At 41.0% G+C, this 17752-nt stretch overlaps 1 protein-coding gene across 2 annotated transcripts in view; it reads left to right on the top strand.

Annotated features, from left to right (window-relative positions):
* Nucleotides 1-5562: 5562 nt before the first annotated feature.
* Nucleotides 5563-17752, top strand: part of LOC115132255 (guanine nucleotide-binding protein G(I)/G(S)/G(T) subunit beta-1) — a 53383-nt gene continuing 41193 nt past the window's right edge. For both annotated transcript variants that reach the window (XM_029664705.2, XM_029664707.2), the window contains exon 1: nucleotides 5563-5942. The gene's annotated coding sequence lies outside the window, so the exon portion shown is untranslated. The remainder of the gene's footprint in view (nucleotides 5943-17752) is intronic.

Below are 17752 nucleotides of genomic sequence, written 5' to 3'. Positions count from 1 at the left end.
CACCCCCCAAAAATTATTAAATTCAACAACAAAATATCACAAAAATAACATGCATACAAATATGTATTTTGGGTGCTGTATTTGTTTAATTTACAATTACAAGGTTAATGAAGTGACATTGGATGGCTAGGTGCCCAATCTGGGGGGCCTGGAGTAAATTATTCAGAATTCAAATTAATTTGGTTGAAGGCAGGTGATTCTCGTTTACTGTGCAATTTATCTCACCTGTGGGAAGATGCAGGTTCCTACCGACAGGGTTAAAAATTGCCATTCAACTAGTTTTGAAAAGAGAAAGCAGAACATTCTGCTGTTGCATGGACCCCCCCAGATTGGGCACCTAGCCATCCAATGTCACAAGGTACCACATTCATTACCTTGTTTAGGAAGCTCATTGGATCCCACTCAGGGCGGAGTCAAATTGACAGTTTTTTTTTCTAAATGTTGTAGTCATAGTAGTAGGACCAATACGGTGTGTAGCCTACTAAAAGAAGTAAGCAAACTTTCACTCATTCATTCATTTACATTATACAGTCATTGTGTGATATGCTACTGTAAAAGTGAGCTTTAATACACAAGTTCATTTTTCCCAATACTTTTGGTCCCCTGAAATGGGGGGACTATGTACAAAAAGTGCTGTCATTTCTAAACGGTTCACCCAATATGGAGGAAAATACCCTGTCAGTCTGCACTTTAACCTCATAGTCGTTGTATCATTTCAAATTCACATACACAAGTTCTCAGAGGGTCTTTCCCTACTTTACTAATTACTCTTTTGATTTGCTGAAGGTGTTAGCTGTGAAGTTGTTTAACCTGTGAAGGTCTGTGTCTGAGTGTTGCTGCCTCTGTCTGAATCAGGGGTTAACATGATATAGATGGGTCAGTACTGGACCAATGCTTTAACCACTAGGCTACCTGCTGACCAGTGAAGAGAACTTTACTAGCAACATGTTAAAACCAATACATACAGTAGCTCTCTATAATAATAAATCCATGTCACTTGTAAAACAACAAGGCTTTGACAACGAAATTAGCAGGATATACACTACATGACCAAAAGTATGTGGACAACTCTTCAAATTTGTGGATTTGGCTATTTCAGCCACATCTGTTGTTGACAGTTGTAAAAAAAATTTTTTTTAGCACACAGCCATGCAATCTCCATAGACAAACATTGGCAGTAGAATGGCCTGTACTGAAGAGCTCAGTGACTTTCAACTTGGGAACACCTTTCCAACAAGTCAGTTAGTCATATTTCTGCCCTGCTAGAGTTTCCCCGGTCAACTGTAAGTGCTGTTTTTGTGAAGTGGAAACGTCTAAGAGCAACAACAGTCTGGGGCTGTTTTTCATGGTTTGGGCTAGGCCCCTTAGTTCCAGTGAAGGGAAATATTAACGCTACAGCGTACAATGACATTCTATACGATTCTGTGCTTCCAGCTTTGTGGCAGGAATAATAGTCTGGGGCTGTTTTTCATGGTTTGAGCTAGGCCCCTTAGTTCCAGTGAAGGTAAATATTAATGCTACAGCATACAATGACATTCTAGACAATTCTGTGCTTTCAACTTTATAGCAACAGTTCAGGCTAGGCCCTTTCTTGCTTCAGCATGACAATTCCCCCGTGCACAAAGCAAAGTCCATACAGAAATGGTTTGTCGAGATCGGTGTGGAAGAACTTGACTGGCCTGCACAAAGCCCTGACCTCAACCCCATCGAACACTTTTGGGATGAATTGGAACGCAGACTGCGAGCCAGGCTTAATTGCCCAACATCAGTGTCCAACCTCACTAATGCTCTTGTGGCTGAATGGAAGCAATTGCCCACAGCACTGTTCCAACAACTAGTGGAAAGCCTTCCCAGAAGAGTGGAGACTGTTATAACAGCAAAAGGGAGACCAACTCCATATTAATGCTCATTATTTTTGGAATGAGATGTTCAATGAGCAGGTGTCCACCTACTTTTGGCAATGTAGTGTATTATGTTCCTATTCATTAATTTAAATTTGATTTATGTCATTACATGCTAGACAGCACTGCTACAAAACAAAATATAAGGAATATGAGAATGAGGTGCTTAGTTTAAACATATGGCGAAGCTCTATATAGGAACGCTATTGGTGGGCCAATAGCATTCATGAATTCTGTAAGATACATTAGTAAGCATTTATCAGAGATTGAAGCAGATTACACTAAATCAGATTAGTGCAGCCCATCCTGGCTATAAAAAGCAAGGTCATTATGAGCTTAATGTAATGTCACCCGTTTTATGAAATGTATGAGATCATATTTGTGTTGCCATTTCGGCTTTTTGTAATCTGATTTAGTTTCCATTAAGTCCATTAATACTGCTACTTGCGTTCTATGATCAGTGCTGTGTGTGTGTGTGTGTGTGTGTGTGTGTGTGTGTGTGTGTGTGTGTGTGTGTGTGTGTGAGAGGGAGAGAATTTCCATGCATTTTTCTGAAACGTACATTGAAGATATGAGGGGCCGGGATAACAAGACTGCCAATGACTAGAAGCAGTTATTGTCTTAAGCCACTGGGTGGAAACATTTCCCAGGTTTAGAGTTCACTAACATTTTACAGTAGACCTACTATGCTTTAAACGTCACAGATGAGTGACTTAATAAAGTGTAAAATAATGGGAATTTCCCAGATTAAAATGGCAAAACTGACACTGCATGACACATTACTTTACTTTATTTTGATTAAATAGCAATCTTTGATACATCTTTCTATAAACCTGTTTCCTAAACAATGGATATAACAGTGAGGCTTTCTCTTATAGCCTATAAGTCAAAGGCAAATGCAAGTCAGACAATCTTTGAAAAGATTCCCTGGGGCATATGGCATTAGCTTCACAACACATGCATGCAGACAGTGTAGCCAGGGCAACTAAATCTCACCAGCACTCAGGTCTAGCTGAGATGGGCTGGGCTGTGCAGATGAGTCCCTCTGGAACCAGCCACCAAATTAACTCAGAGGTGTTGGCTGAAGAGATAGCAGTCTCTACATACACTCCACAAGGTGTATGTTTTACAGAGGTATCCGCTCAAATGTATGCAGCACACACACACACACACACACACACACACACACACACACACACACACACACACACACACACACACACACACACACACACACACACACACACACACACACACGCTCAGAGTTTGGTGTAAATCTGTGACACTTTCTGTATTTTGAAAGTTATATATATTGAAAACTTGATTGTTGACATGTAAAACATTTTGGGGCTGTATCAACATTGGACTAATTAAACAAATACCAAAATATAAGTTTCAAAGTACTTAAACAGGGTTGCATTTCAGTAAAATAAACACTTCACTGACCCAATAACCCTCATAACACTGCTCAGATATAATGACATGCAAATGGTCCAGGCTGACTGGGGTGTGCATCATGTTACCACTAGTGGCCCATATGATAGCAGAGAGGTCATTGTGCCGGTGTCATCTCTGTGAGCACATTGTACAGTATGCTGAACAGTGCCATAATTTCCTCTGGACTAGAGCTGTGTGTTGTCACTCAGTGCATTCAGGCCTCAAAAGTGACCTGAGCAACACAGGAAATTGCAGAGATATGTAGACTCAGGTGACCTCGTAGAAGGTGTGTGCCTGCCAATATAGCACACACACACACACACACACACACACACACACACACACACACACTATAGTCCTGTAACACACCTACATACCTACACCCTGACAAAAATTTAAATAATTCTGATGCATGGGTAGGATGCATTTTATATTCTCAGAACAGAGTTAGTGTAGTTTTACATGATTATCATGGCTCTGTCTCAAGCTAATAGCAACATTTTATTTTATGATTTACTAGAATGAAGCATTTGCACAAATTCTCCTGTCTATACTTCACAGCAGATAAGCCCCAGAGTCTGGGTAGGGTAGTAGAGGATGTCTGGTTATACAGAAGTATCATTGATCCTAAAGGCCCAATGTAGATGTTTTATTTCAAAATAAAATCCTTTCTGGGTGACAATTAAGTACATTACTGTAATAGTTTTCCCTTAAAATTGTCAAAAAGCCACAAATATAGCTTTTTAGAAAAAATAAGTCTCAAGCAACAATTTTGCTAGGACGGTCTGGGAGTGGTCTGAGTGAGGGACCTAATTGGAGGAACCTAATGGAAGGGTTATGTTACCTGAAAACTAGCTGTTATTGGCAGAGGGGTTTGAAACGATCTTTGTCATTGGTATATTAACCTATACCGCCTGGTGAAGCCAATACTCCCCCTATGCAAAACCGGCTGATTTCGAAGGTCCTGTGTAAATTGTATTTTCAACAACCAACTTTCGGGAACTAACAATGACCACATTTTTTCACACTTTTACAGTGTTAGTTGCATCAGATGTTGTACAATATTTTAAGAAACACAGGAAAACACAATTTTGACTGCCCTGGGCCTTTAATGAACTTAAGCTCCAGGAGAGGGGTTTGTTGATGCCGCTGTCTCCCCATCGGAGGGTCACATTATGGGAGGGGTGAGGCTTTCTCTCTCTCCCCTGGGTAATGGACGAGGGGATATTGTGTTCCAGGTCTCTAAGTAACATCTTAACCCACTGAGCATCATCAGCCCTTCCTCTGAGCGCTATTACACACACTAGCTGCTGGTGATAATGATCTGCTGTCTCTGTGTAGACTGATATGTTCTTCTACAGAGTAGACAGAGATGGTATAGTCCCCTGACAATTTTTGCTTTCACTGGTACTTCTGTTTTCTCTATTAAAGCTAGACCTTAATTGAAACAATAACAAAGTCGGCACCCCAACTTTGTTTTGGTAAAAAGCTGAGGGATGGGCCTGGAGAAATGTAACCACTCTCAAATTCATAGACAGAGCTATGAAATCCATGAAATCAAAATGATAGTTTTAACCATGTTTTTAACCAACATTTACAATGTTTACACACATTGGAGTAAAACAACCTTATACTTTGGGTTCTGATGGGGTATGACAGTTAAACTAAGCACATGAGGCATTTGTAAGTTATATTCTTCAAGAATCAATGGGTATTTATCAATAATTTATAAGGCCAAACATAGTTGTAGCAACTAGCAACTGGTATTAGCATTTTTGGCCCATCATGTCCAAATCATCCGAAAATATCTACAAGTTATTGTGAAGCTCAACAAAGTCACGTATAGATGTTTTGAACATGATGCGTGGGAAAAATGCTAATATCGGTCCCATGACAATAATGTGATTTGTGCAACAAATGCTAAGACGTTAGCATGTGGAAACAGTGCCAGGGAAACCCAAGCATGGATTGTTGTCATACATTGTCCACAGACTGCTTACAGGGTAAGGAAACCAATATGTCAATTTGTAATATGGGTGAACTATCCCTTTAATGTTAACACCCATTCATTGGAGTACAAACTAAAATCACATGAAAAGCTAATATTTTGGTTTTCTATTACGCTAGCTACCAGCCAAATGACCAAGGCCCAGATTTTTTAAGGGAAGACGACCCTTTGCCGTGCGTTATGACGCACCCGTAACGTGGGGTTTCCTAGAGCTGAGAGCAGGGTTACCGCGCCCATCGCTGCTGTTTGAGGGCAGTAGGAAGAGTTTGAGATATTACTTGTGTGAATAAGTAGTGAATAGGGGAACAACGGTGGGAAAGACAAGGACAGAAGATTGGAAAGAGGTTGTTGTGAGTTAGAAGACCGTCCCTAGACTCAAACGCATTGTTGTTCCCACAAAGCAGTTGGTAGGGTTAACATTGCCTCATCATTGTGCTGGTGTGTCTCCCCTTGGCGGATCGAAAGCTGGGTTCGGGGAGTGCCGCTCCTCGATAGCTTGCTAGCTCTAGTCTGTGTGCTAGTAGGCGGAGAGGAGTCGATCTTCGCTGTTTCCAGTCAATGCGATATAAACAACGGATACCCTCGACTGAAAACGGGTAAGTTATGATTTGGGACGGAGGATTGACATGTTATTTTTTTTAAGATGTAAGTTAGCCTGCCTTGGTTTACGGTGTCTAACTAGCTAGGAAGCCAGGCGAAAGGGGTTAGCTAAATTGGGTTGAGTGACTCGCTGGTTGAATCTGCCTTTACTGCGACGGGGGTGGGGGTAGGTACCTAACTAAATAGTTGACCGACAATACACTCACGTTAAATGATTCGATGTTGAACTACTTTGAGTTGTGGCCGTAGCTACTCACAGTATATAACAGTAACTTTATGCAAACGTTTAAAACAATTTATAGTGCGGGTTAGTTATTTACGGTAGCTGGGGTTTAACTTGAGATGTTTTGCAATACTGTACATTGAGTGGGCTAGCAAGCTAACAAACGTTAGCTACCTTACTAGCAGCTAAATTTTAACTTAAACTAGTTGTAGTTAGTACTAGTTGCTAAGATCGATCGATAGCTAGTTAACGATAGGTAACTACTGTCAACATCTGATTTTCTGAGTTGCACTGCCTGTCACTCATTTAACTAACGTTAGCCAAATAGCAAACGTACTGTAGCCAACTAATGAAATGGTGTGAGTGGATTCAGCCTACTGTAAATTTGATTTTGAACAGATGAATATGTTGGTTGACCGACATTCCATAGATAGCTATTTACAGTAGCTAACTAGTAAATTAGCAATGGTAGTTATTTTAAATGCTAGTTAAATACTACTGTACCAAGTGACAGAGATGCTGATGCATAACGTTCTGATATATCTGACTTTGTATTTTTGCAAGGATTAAGTGATACGGTTATCCCGTAGAGGATTTGTTTTAATTTAATACAAGTCAGTGAGACTACAAATGTCTGGTACACCAACGCTGGAGCCGACAGCTAGCTTCTACGATCCCCACTTTTTCGTAGTCCATACCTGACATAGACACTCTAAAAAGCCATAACGTTACAGCCTACGTTTGCTGGTTAGCAAGACAGTGGTTGTTTGCCTGCCAAAAGGAGCCAACCAAGATGTAACGTTAGCTAGTTGCTGCTGGGACATTCGTTTTGTGTCCACTCTTAACACTGTCGCCTAGCTAGCTAACGTTAGTCAAGTAGAAAGTGTTGCTAGTAAGCAGTAGTCTGGTTAGCCAGCTTGCTACTTTATTCGTGTACGGTGCATTTAATTTGTCTTAATTTGAGCCTCGGCGTTTAATGATATAGAGATGTAGTAAACTAACGTTAATTGGATTTCGACAATCTGTTCACCCTTGCCATGTGTCTATTAGCTAGTGTCCAAGTGGTTACAACTAAATAGTAATGCTGCTCCAGTGTGAATATTTAATGGAGTAAACTAGAGGAAATGAGTAACGTTCGCTTAAAATGAGGAAGCACCTAATCTTGTTAGTTTTTAACTATATAAATAAAAATGTAGGGATGCGACATATTATGCAAACATTTTAACGCGCGGGACTTTCAGTTCCATTGGACCAGACATTGTCGCACGATGTTGAGAACGAGTAGTAACGATGTTGCCATTATCGAACTCTGGGTGAAAGAAAAATCTCAGATTTGTTACATTTTGAAAAACAATATAGGGCGGTTGTAGTTTCGGTTTTCCCCTGTAGTTATTTGCTAGGGTTAAACATTTCCCTCTTTCAAAAGGGCTATTTGTAATTCTTGCTTCACAAAGATGAATTCATTTCGTTAGTCCGCCCCCCCCCTGAATGAATGGGTTCCTGTATTCAGGGCCCAGGCAGCTGCAACGAACAAGATGGCGTTCAAAGCCTTTTTCCACACCGCTTTTTTACCCAGACTGAAAGACAGCAGCCCAGCATCGGATGTATTCAGGTTTACCATAATAGATATTGGGAATGTTTCTTAATATACAGAGTTGGTAGTAAATATACGACTTTATAATGTAGGAATAAATGATTCAAATGATATCAAAGTGAAACCGGTGTTTATAGTGTGGGGTGTGGGACATCTTGAATATTTGCCAGTGAGCTTCTACATTCAGAAATATTCTGTCTACGTGTACAAATATGTAATGGCACTCTCGACTTAAATAAATCTCATTCATATGAAGAACAGTTAATGTTTTAACACTATGTATTTGAGTCAGTATTCTTCCAATACAACTGTTTCATTTTGATGTACGGTATTAAAGTAGTGTGTGTGTATATGTATGCATGTATACGTATGTATATATATGTGTGTGTGTGTGTGTGTGTGTGTGTGTGTGTGTGTGTACATAGAGTTGAAGTCGGAAGTTTACATACACCTTAGCCAAATACATTTAAACTCAGTTTTTCACAATTCCTGACATTTATTCCTAGTAAAAATTCCCTGTCTTAGGTCAGTTAGGATCACCACTTTATTTTAAGAATGTGAAATGCCAAAATAATAGAGAATGATTTCTGAAATAAATTGTTTATTTCTTTCATCACATTCCCAGTGGGTCAGAAGTTTACATGCACTCAATTAGTATTTGGTAGCATTACCTTTAAGTTGTTTAACTTGGGTCAAATGTTTTAGGTAGCCTTCCACAAACTTCCAAAATAATGGATGAATTTTGGCCCATTCCTTCTGACAGAGCTGGTGTAACTGAGTCAGGTTTGTTGGCCTCCTTGCTCACACACGCTTTTTCAGTTCTGCCCACAAATATTCTTCAGGATTGAGGTCAGGGCTTTGTGATGGCCACTCTAATACCTTGACTTTGTTGTCCTTAAGCCATTTTGCCACAACTCTGGAAGTATGCTTGGGGTCATTGTCCATTTGAACAAAGTGGGGGTCAAAATCAAAAGTAACACCAGTCTGTGTCTGGTGTGGCCACCAGCTGCATTAAGTACTGCAGTGCATCTCCTCCTCATGGACTGCACCAGATTTCCCAGTTCTTGCTGTGAGATGTTACCCCAGTCTTCCACCAAGGCACCTGCAAGTTCCCGCACATTTTTGGGGGGAATGGCCCGAGTCCTCGCCCTCCGATCCAACAGGTCCCAGACGTGCTCAATGGGATTGAGATCCGGGCTCTTCGCTGGCCATGGCAGAAGACTGACATTCCTCTCTTGCAGGAAATCATGCACAGAATGAGCAGTATGGCTGGTGGCATTATCATGCTGGAGGGTCATATCAGGATGAGCCTGTAGGAAGGGTACCACATGAGGGAGGGGGATGTCTCCCCTGTAACGCACAGCGTTGAGATTACCTGCAATGACAACAAGCTCAGTCCGGTGATGCTGTGACACACCGCCCCAGACCATGACGGACCCTCCACCTCCAAATCGATCCTGCTCCAGAGTACAGGCCTCGGTGTAATGGTGTAACGCTCATTCCTTTGACGATAAACGCGAGTCCGACCATCACCACCCTTGAGACAAAACCGCGACTCATCAGTGATAAGCACTTTTTGCCAGTCCTGTCTGGTCCAGCAACGGTGGGTTTGTGCCCATAGGCGACGTTATTGCCTTAGAACAGGCCTACAAGCCCTCAGTCAAGCCTCTCTCAGCCTATTGCGGACAGTCTGAGCACTGATGGAGGGATTGTGCGTTCCTGGTGTAACTCGGGCAGTTGTTTTTGCCATCCTGTACCTGTCCCGCAGGTGTGATGTTCGGATGTACCAATCCTTTGCAGGTGTTGTTACATGTGGTCTGCCACTGTGAGGACGATCAGCTGTCCGTCCTGTCTCCCTGTAGCGCTGTCCTAGGCGTCTCACAGTACGGACATTGCAGTTTATTGTCCTGGCCACATCTGCAATCCTCATTCCTCCTTGCCTAAGGCACGTTCACGCAGATGAGCAGGGACCCTGGGCATCTTTCTTTTGGTGTTTTTCCAGCGTCCGTAGAAAGGCCTCTTTAGTGTCCTAAGTTTTCATAAATGTGTCCTTAATTGCCTACCGTCTGTAAGCTGTTAGTGTCTTAACGATCGTTCCACAGGTGCATGTTCATTAATTGTTTATGGTTCATTGAACAAGCATAGGAAACGGTGTTTAAACCCTTTACAATGATGATCTGTAAAGTTATTTGGATTTTTATGAATTATCTTTGATAGACAGGGTTCTAAAAAAGGGATGTTTCTTTTTTTTGCTGAGTTTGTGTGTGTGTACCAGTCAAGTTTATACTCACCTACTCATTCAAGGGTTTTTCTTCAGTTTTACTATTTTCTACATTGTTGAAAAGTAGTGAAGGCATCACCTGTGAATTTACACATATGGAATCATGTAGTAACCAAAAAAGTGTTAAACAAATCAAAATATATATTTTAGATTTGAGGTTCTTCAAAGTAGCCACCCGTTGCCTTGATGACAGCTTTACACGCTCTTGGCATTCTCTCAACCAGCTTCACCTGGAATGCTTTTCCAATAGTCTTGTAGGAGTTCCCACATATTCGGAGCACCTATTGGCTTATCTTCCTTCACTGCGGTCCAACTCATCCCAAACCTTCCGAATTGGGTTGAGGTCGGGTGATTGTGGAGGCCAGGTCATCTAATGCAGCACTCATCACTCTTCAAAACTCTTATTGGTCAAATAGCCCTTACACAGCCTGGAGGTGTGTTAGGCCATTGTCCTTTTGACAAACAAATTATAGACCCACTAAGCACAAACCATAGGGGATGGCTTATTGCTGCAGAATGCTATGGTAGCCATGCTGGTTAACCTCTTACCTCCACCCGACACGCAGGCGTCCCATCTAGACATCTGGAAATGCAAATGCGCTATGCTAAATGCTAATAGCACTCGTTAAAACTCAAACGTTCATTAAAATACACATGCAGGGTACTGAATTAAAGCTACACTTGTTGTGAATCCAGCCAACAAGTCAGATTTTTAAAATGCTTTTCGGCGAAAGCATGAGAAGCTATTATCTGATAGCATGTAACACCCCAAAAGACCCGCAGGGGACGTAAATAAAATAATTAGCATAGTCGGCGCTACACAAAACGCACAAATAAAATATAAAACATTCATTACCTTTGACAATCTTCTTTGTTGGCACTCCTAGATGTCCCATAAACATCACTATTGGGTCTTTTTTTTGTTTAAATCGGTCCATATATAGCCTAGATATCGATCATTGAAGACTGTGTAATCAAGGAAAAAAAGTTTTATAACGCAACGTCATTTTTTTTAATTAAAAAAGTCGACGATAAACTTTCACAAAACACTTCGAAATACTTTTGTAATGCAACTTTAGGTATTAGTAAACGTTAATAATAGATCAAATTGATCACGAGGCGATGTATATTCTATAGCTGTACGTCTTGAAATAATGTCCGGGTAAATCTCAACCAAAATATCCGGTCGGAGACCGGAAGAAATGCGCTGCCTCGTGTCCGTTTGACCAAGAAACAAAGCCTGGGCAAATGACAAGACTGTTGACATCGTGTGGAAGCTGTAGGTATTGCAACCTCGGCCCCATTTAATGTGGTTCCCATTCAAATCAAATCCAATTTTATTTGTCACATACACATGGTTAGCAGATGTTAATGCGAGTGTAGCGAAATGCTTGTGCTTCTAGTTCCGACAATGCAGTAATAACCAACAAGTAATCTAACTAACAATTCCAAAACTACTGTCTTATACACAGTGTAAGGGGATAAAGAATATGTACATAAGGATATATGAATGAGTGATGGTACAGGGCAGCATACAGTAGATGGTATCGAGTACAGTATATACATATGAGATGAGTATGTAGACAAAGTAAACAAAGTGGCATAGTTAAAGTGGCTAGTGATACATGTATTACATAAGGATGATATAGAGTACAGTATATACGTATGCATATGAGATGAATAATGTAGGGTAAGTAACATTCAACAATAGGTTCAAGTGGCGCATGGATATATTTTCCCATTTTCAGTGATCAGATTTTCCTGCGCTTTTCGATGAAACGCATGTTCTGTTATAGCCACAGCCGTGATTTAACCTGTTTTAGAAATGTCTGAGTGTTTTCTATCCACACATACTAATCATATGCATATACTATATTCCTGGCATGAGTAGCAGGGCGCTGAAATGTTGCGCGATTTTTAACAGAATGTTTGAAAAAGTAGGGGGTCGACTTAAGAGGTTAAGTGTGCCTTGAATTCTAAATAAATCAGTGTCACCAGCAAAGCCCTGAATACAGAAAATGAATGGCGAGTTAGTTTCTGGAAACGGTAGACCAGTCTTCCACACCACTCCATTTGAGGATATGTGTCTAGGTAATGATTTAAGATACAATAATTCATAGATTTTTGTACATATTTGCCAACTTTGTTGTTCAGTGACCTTTTGTATGTATCATATGTTTTTGATAAAAATGTTATCCAAATAAAAAGTGAATGCTTGCTGTATCTATGAACTTTAAATATCAGTGTACTGGGTCTGCTCTTTACCATTGTCACATTTTGATTATAGGCTAGTCCTACATGTCTTTTCTAGACTTAAATAAGTTAATGTGACTTGGAGCAAAGCATGTCCTGTGGATGAGAGGGGCATTGTGAAATATCATCATCTTGTAAGAGATGCATTGGCCCACTTCTGCCATAACTTAACTTGTTCATTTATTGAACGTGGTTTTGATTTTCGTTTGTCTTGATTCACTTTGAACAACAATTGGTGCCTATACCTACAGGGTCCTGGCCATCAAGCAGGCTGAAGCCTTTTGGTCTTTAAATATGTATTCACTGCTATGTCTTAACCAGAACCCCCCTGCTTAAATAACAAAAATGTGACCCGAAATAGTCTTCACCTAATTTCTCAGTCTTACTCACAGAAATCTTAGCACCACTGTGGTTTCTCTCATCATGGAAGTGTGATTGAGTCTAATCAGTGACTACAGTATTCAGGCCTCCAGGCTCTCTGATCTCATAGCTCTCATCTCAAAGTTACTTGCAGGTCAGAACACCACACACCTCCAGTAGAACATCAGGAGATGCTTTGCACAAATCTACGTCCCCTTCTGTGTCATTTCATGTAAGCTGTTGTCTAAAAGACTTTCACTCATCTAAATGTGCATATTTCATTTTGTCTGACTGCGACTCCGCTGTTACCATACATGATCCACTGCATCATGTTGACTTTTGGCAGGAACAAGGAGGGAGGCTATTTAAACTCATTTTTCAACCACTCCACAACCTGTTGAGTGTAGGGGGCAGTATTTAGATTTTTGGATGGAAATTTGGGTACATTTTAACGGCCAATTTCTCTGGCCCAGAACCTAAAATATGCATATAATTGTCAGATTAGGATAGAAAACACTCAAAAGTTTCCAAAACTGTCAAAAATGTTGTCTGTGAGTATAACAGAACTGATATTGCAGGTGAAAACCTGAGGAAAATTCAACCAGGAAGTGGCCTCTATTTTGAAAGCTCCATGTTCCATTGAATGCCTTTCCTCCATTTAAAGGGATATCAACCAGATTTATTTTCCTAAGGCTTCCCCATGTTGCGAACAGTCTTTGGACATAGTTTCAGGCTTTTATTTAGAAAAAATGAGCGAGAAAGATCACATCACGTCAGTGTAAAGCTGGGTGTCCCCAGAGTTTTGCTTGCGCAATAGTTTGGAGCAGCCATTGTGTGTCTGCTATTTACGAAGCTAAAGTCCCGGTTGATATATTATCGATTATATATTGAAAAAAACAACCTGAGGATTGATTATTAAAAAAACGTTTGACTTGTTTCTGTGAACATTACGGATACTATTTGGAATTTTCGTCTGCGATGTGGATTTCTGAACAACGCGCCAAACAAATGGAGGTATTTTGGATATAAAAATAATCTTTATGGAACAAAAGGAACATTTATTGTGTAACTGGGAGTCTCGTGCATGCAAACATCCGAAGATCATCAAAGGTAAGCGATTAATTTTATTGCTTTTCTGACTTTCGTGACCATTCTACTTGGTGGCTAGCAGTTTGTAATATTTTGTCTACTGAGAGAGATGTTAGCTTTCGCTGAAAAGCTTTATTGAAATCTGACACGCCAGGTGGATTAACAACAAGCTAAGCTGTGTTTTGCTATATTGCATTTGTGATTTCATGAAAATGTATTTTTAGTCATTTTAATTTGGCACGCTGTAATCCAGCTGATGTTGATGTAAATTATCCTTCTAACGGGATGGGTGCATCAAGAAGTTAACCAACTATAGTTTTGGCGAGTCAGTTAGGACATCTACGTTGTGCATGACACAAGTAACTTTTCCAACAATTGTTTACAGACAGATTATTTCACTTATAATTCACTGTATCACAATTCCAGTGGGTCAGAAGTTTACATACACTAAATTGACTGTGCCTTTAAACAGCTTGGAAAATTCCAGATAATGATGTAATGGCTTTAGAAGCTTCTGATAGGCTAATTGACATCATTTGAGTCAATTGGAGGTGTACCTGTGGATGTATTTCAAGGCCTACCTTCAAAATCAGTGCCTCTTTGCTTGACATCATGGGTAAATCAAAATAAATCTATCAAGACCTCACAAACTAAATTGTAGACCTCCACAAGACTGGTTCTTCCTTGGGAGCAATTTCCAAATGCCTGAAGGTGCCACATTCATCTGTACAAACAATAGTATGCAAGTATAAACACCATGGGACCGCGCAGCTGTCATACCGCTCAGGAAGGAGACAAAGTGCAAATCAATCCCAATGTTAAGGACTCTTGGAAGATTAGTCCAAATGGGGACTAAAAGAGATCCTAATAAAATCAATCCCAGAACAATAGCAAAGGACCATGTGAAGATGCTGGAGGAAACCGGTACAAAAGTATCTGTATCCACAGTAAAATTAGTCCAATATCGACATAACCTGAAAGGCCGCTCAGCAAGGAAGAAGCCAGACTACGGTTTGCAACTGCACATCGGGACAACGATCCTACTTTTTGGAGAAATGTCCTCTGGTCTTATGAAAGAAAAATAAAACCGTTTGGCCATAATGACCATCATTATTTGGAGGAGAAAGGGGGAGGCTTGCAAGCCGAAGAACACCATCCCAACCGTGAAGCACGGGGGTGGCAGCATCATGTTGTGGGGGTGCTTTGCTGCAGGGGGGACTGGTGCACTTCACAAAATAGATGGCATCACGAGGGAGGGAAATTATGTGGATATATTGAAGCAACATCTCAAGACCTCAGTCAGGAAGTTAAAGCTTTGTTGCAAATGGGTCTTCCAAATGGACAATGACCACAAGCATACTTCCAAAGTTGTGGCAAAATGGCTTAAGGACAACAAAGTCAAGGTATTGGAGTGGCCATCACAAAGCCCTGACCTCAATCCTGTAGAAAATTTGTCAGCAGAACTGAAAAAGCATGTGCTAGCAAGGAGGCCTACAAACCTGACTCAGTTACATCAGCTCTGTCAGGAGGAATGGGACAAAATTCCCCCAACTTATTGTGGGAAGCTTGTGGAAGGCTACCCAAAACATTTGACCCAAGCTAAACTATTTAAAGGCAATGCTACCAAATACTAATTGAGTGTATGTAAACTTCTTACCCACTGGGAATGTGATGAAAGAAATAAAAGGTGAAATAAATAATTTCCTGCTATTATTCTGACATTTCACATTCTTAAAATAATGTGGTGATCCTAACTGACTTAAGACAGGGAATTTTTATTAGAATTAAATGTCAGGAATTGTGAAACTGAGTTTAAATGTGTTTGGCTAAGGTGTATGTAAACTTCCGACTTCAACTGTATACATATAGTGCCTTACACGGAGACTTCAGTCGGTGTCTATCAGACTAGTGGAGTTGACACGTTAGTTTGATGACTGACCATACTAACATTTTGCCTTGACAATCAGGATGCGAAAGCAGACTCTGAATTTGTCTGAATGACGTTTTCTTCACTGGCTTGACTTGTTAATCTTAGACTGAGAGATGACATGATGAGCATGATCACTACCAGGGGATGAGCTGAATTATCTGCCCTTTGGGTAACCAGAGGGGAGTATTTGTTTTAAACAGAATTTCATCCCACTGGATTTTTATGTGAGCGTAGGGAATAATGGGGATTAAAATCTTACCCTCTGTGGATTTCAGCTTTTAGGATTACAAGGTTTGGTCAATGATAGTGCTGATTTTCCTATGATCCTGCTTTCAGCCATATGGAATTTCTTACTGTCACAATAGCAGTCCCGCCCTGTTATCATGAATGGGACTGCAACAGCCAGACTAGATTTTATTTAGCCTTTTATAGACAAGTCAGTTAAGAACAAATTCTTATTTTCAATGACGGCCTAGGAAGTGGGTTAACTGCCAGATTTGTACCTTGTCAGCTCTGGGGTTTGAACTTGCAACCTTCCGGTTACTAGTCCAACGCTCTAACCACTAGGCTACCCTGCCGCCCCAGATGGGATTATCTATAAGTGAATTGTTGGTTAGTTTCTGACTAATGATGGGGGAGAAAATCGATACAATTACATATTGGGATATGTCGGCTGTGCCAAAATGCCAGAATCTTTCTTTAAATTGCTTGTTCTCCATCTTTTTTAAATGGACGGCCAATATGTTTTCAGCACCTATTTCCATGACTGATCAAAAATCGTTTTCTCTCTTGTCCCTCTGCGGCAGGCCTATATGTTTGGAACATTGAATCACAGTATCAAATCACAATTCCTATTGAATCGTGATGAACTTAAAATCGCAATTCATATTGTATCGGCACAAGTATCGTGATATCGTATCGTGAGGTCCCTGGCAATTTCATCCCTATTTTTTTTACCGACCTACACCCTTTGTTTTTCCATAGACGTGTTTATTTTGGATATTCTGCTTCACATAACTATATTGCATTTTTGTAAAAATTTCCACATTGCGACATTTTTTCTGACTCTAATTAATGATGACTCTGATTAAGTTAAAAGGAAAACCATACAAAACTTGCTATGATATGTTCGTACTGGGGCAATATTTAACTTGGCAGCCCAGTACTTGGGCCTAAGAAACACGAACAGGCATTAACATCCCTCTAAGAGGAACACAGTCGGGTCAGATCACCCAGGGCAGGCAGCAGCCGTTTGACTGCTAATATTAACCTCCCTTACTTCAACGGATGTACAGTCAGAACCAAGTCATTCCAATAAATTTCCCAGACAAGTTCCTTTTCCTTGCTTGGCCCGTCCTTACCCCTTCTTCAACCTCACCTGTAGTGCAGGCTGACAGCTCATCTTTACTTTAGGGTTCATAGATGAGCTGTCATCCCTGTTTTACCAAATCTGACACGTTTCCACCCGTGCTGAAGATTCTGAGATTGTATACTGTCCATTTTCTCTCTCTCTCAAGCACCATCCACTCTGCTCCACTCACTCCCTCCTGCTATTCCCCCAATGGGTCACGACATGGCTGACATGGCAGCCACAGCAGCAGTGCCCTTCCATGGGGCTCGGCTATTTCCGATGCAACCCTACTTTTTAAAACTTTTTTAAACTCAGGTGCCAGTTGAATAGTGACTGGGCACTAGTGCGCTGGCCAACCCAGCCTGCTCTGCTCTCTCTGGGCTGAGGGAAGGGTGGGATGTTGAAGCCTGGGCCTGACCCCTGAGGTCGAAGTTTATTTGAACACAAACAAGCACATCTTCACCACCACTGGGTTATTTTAAGTATTGGCCTCATGTGACTGGCCACTCTTCTCTGCTGCCCCCCCCCCTCTCTCTTCTGTCTCCCCCCCACCCCCTTTCTCCTCGCTCTCAGCTGTATGACCAGGCCAGTGGTGGGGGGGGTGCCTAGGGATGGATACCCTGGTTATTCTGGGCATCCCAGGTGTGTGTGGTTTGTGTTAGCTATCGGCTTCATAATCTGCATTTCTTTCCTGTGTTTTACCTGAGGACAAACATGTCCTTTGT

The sequence above is a fragment of the Oncorhynchus nerka genome, linkage group LG7 (assembly GCF_034236695.1).
Source record: "Oncorhynchus nerka isolate Pitt River linkage group LG7, Oner_Uvic_2.0, whole genome shotgun sequence".
NCBI classification, from domain to species: Eukaryota; Metazoa; Chordata; class Actinopteri; order Salmoniformes; family Salmonidae; genus Oncorhynchus; species Oncorhynchus nerka.
The sequence above is the reverse complement of the archived record's forward strand: the minus strand, read 5'-3'. Positions and strand labels throughout refer to the sequence as shown.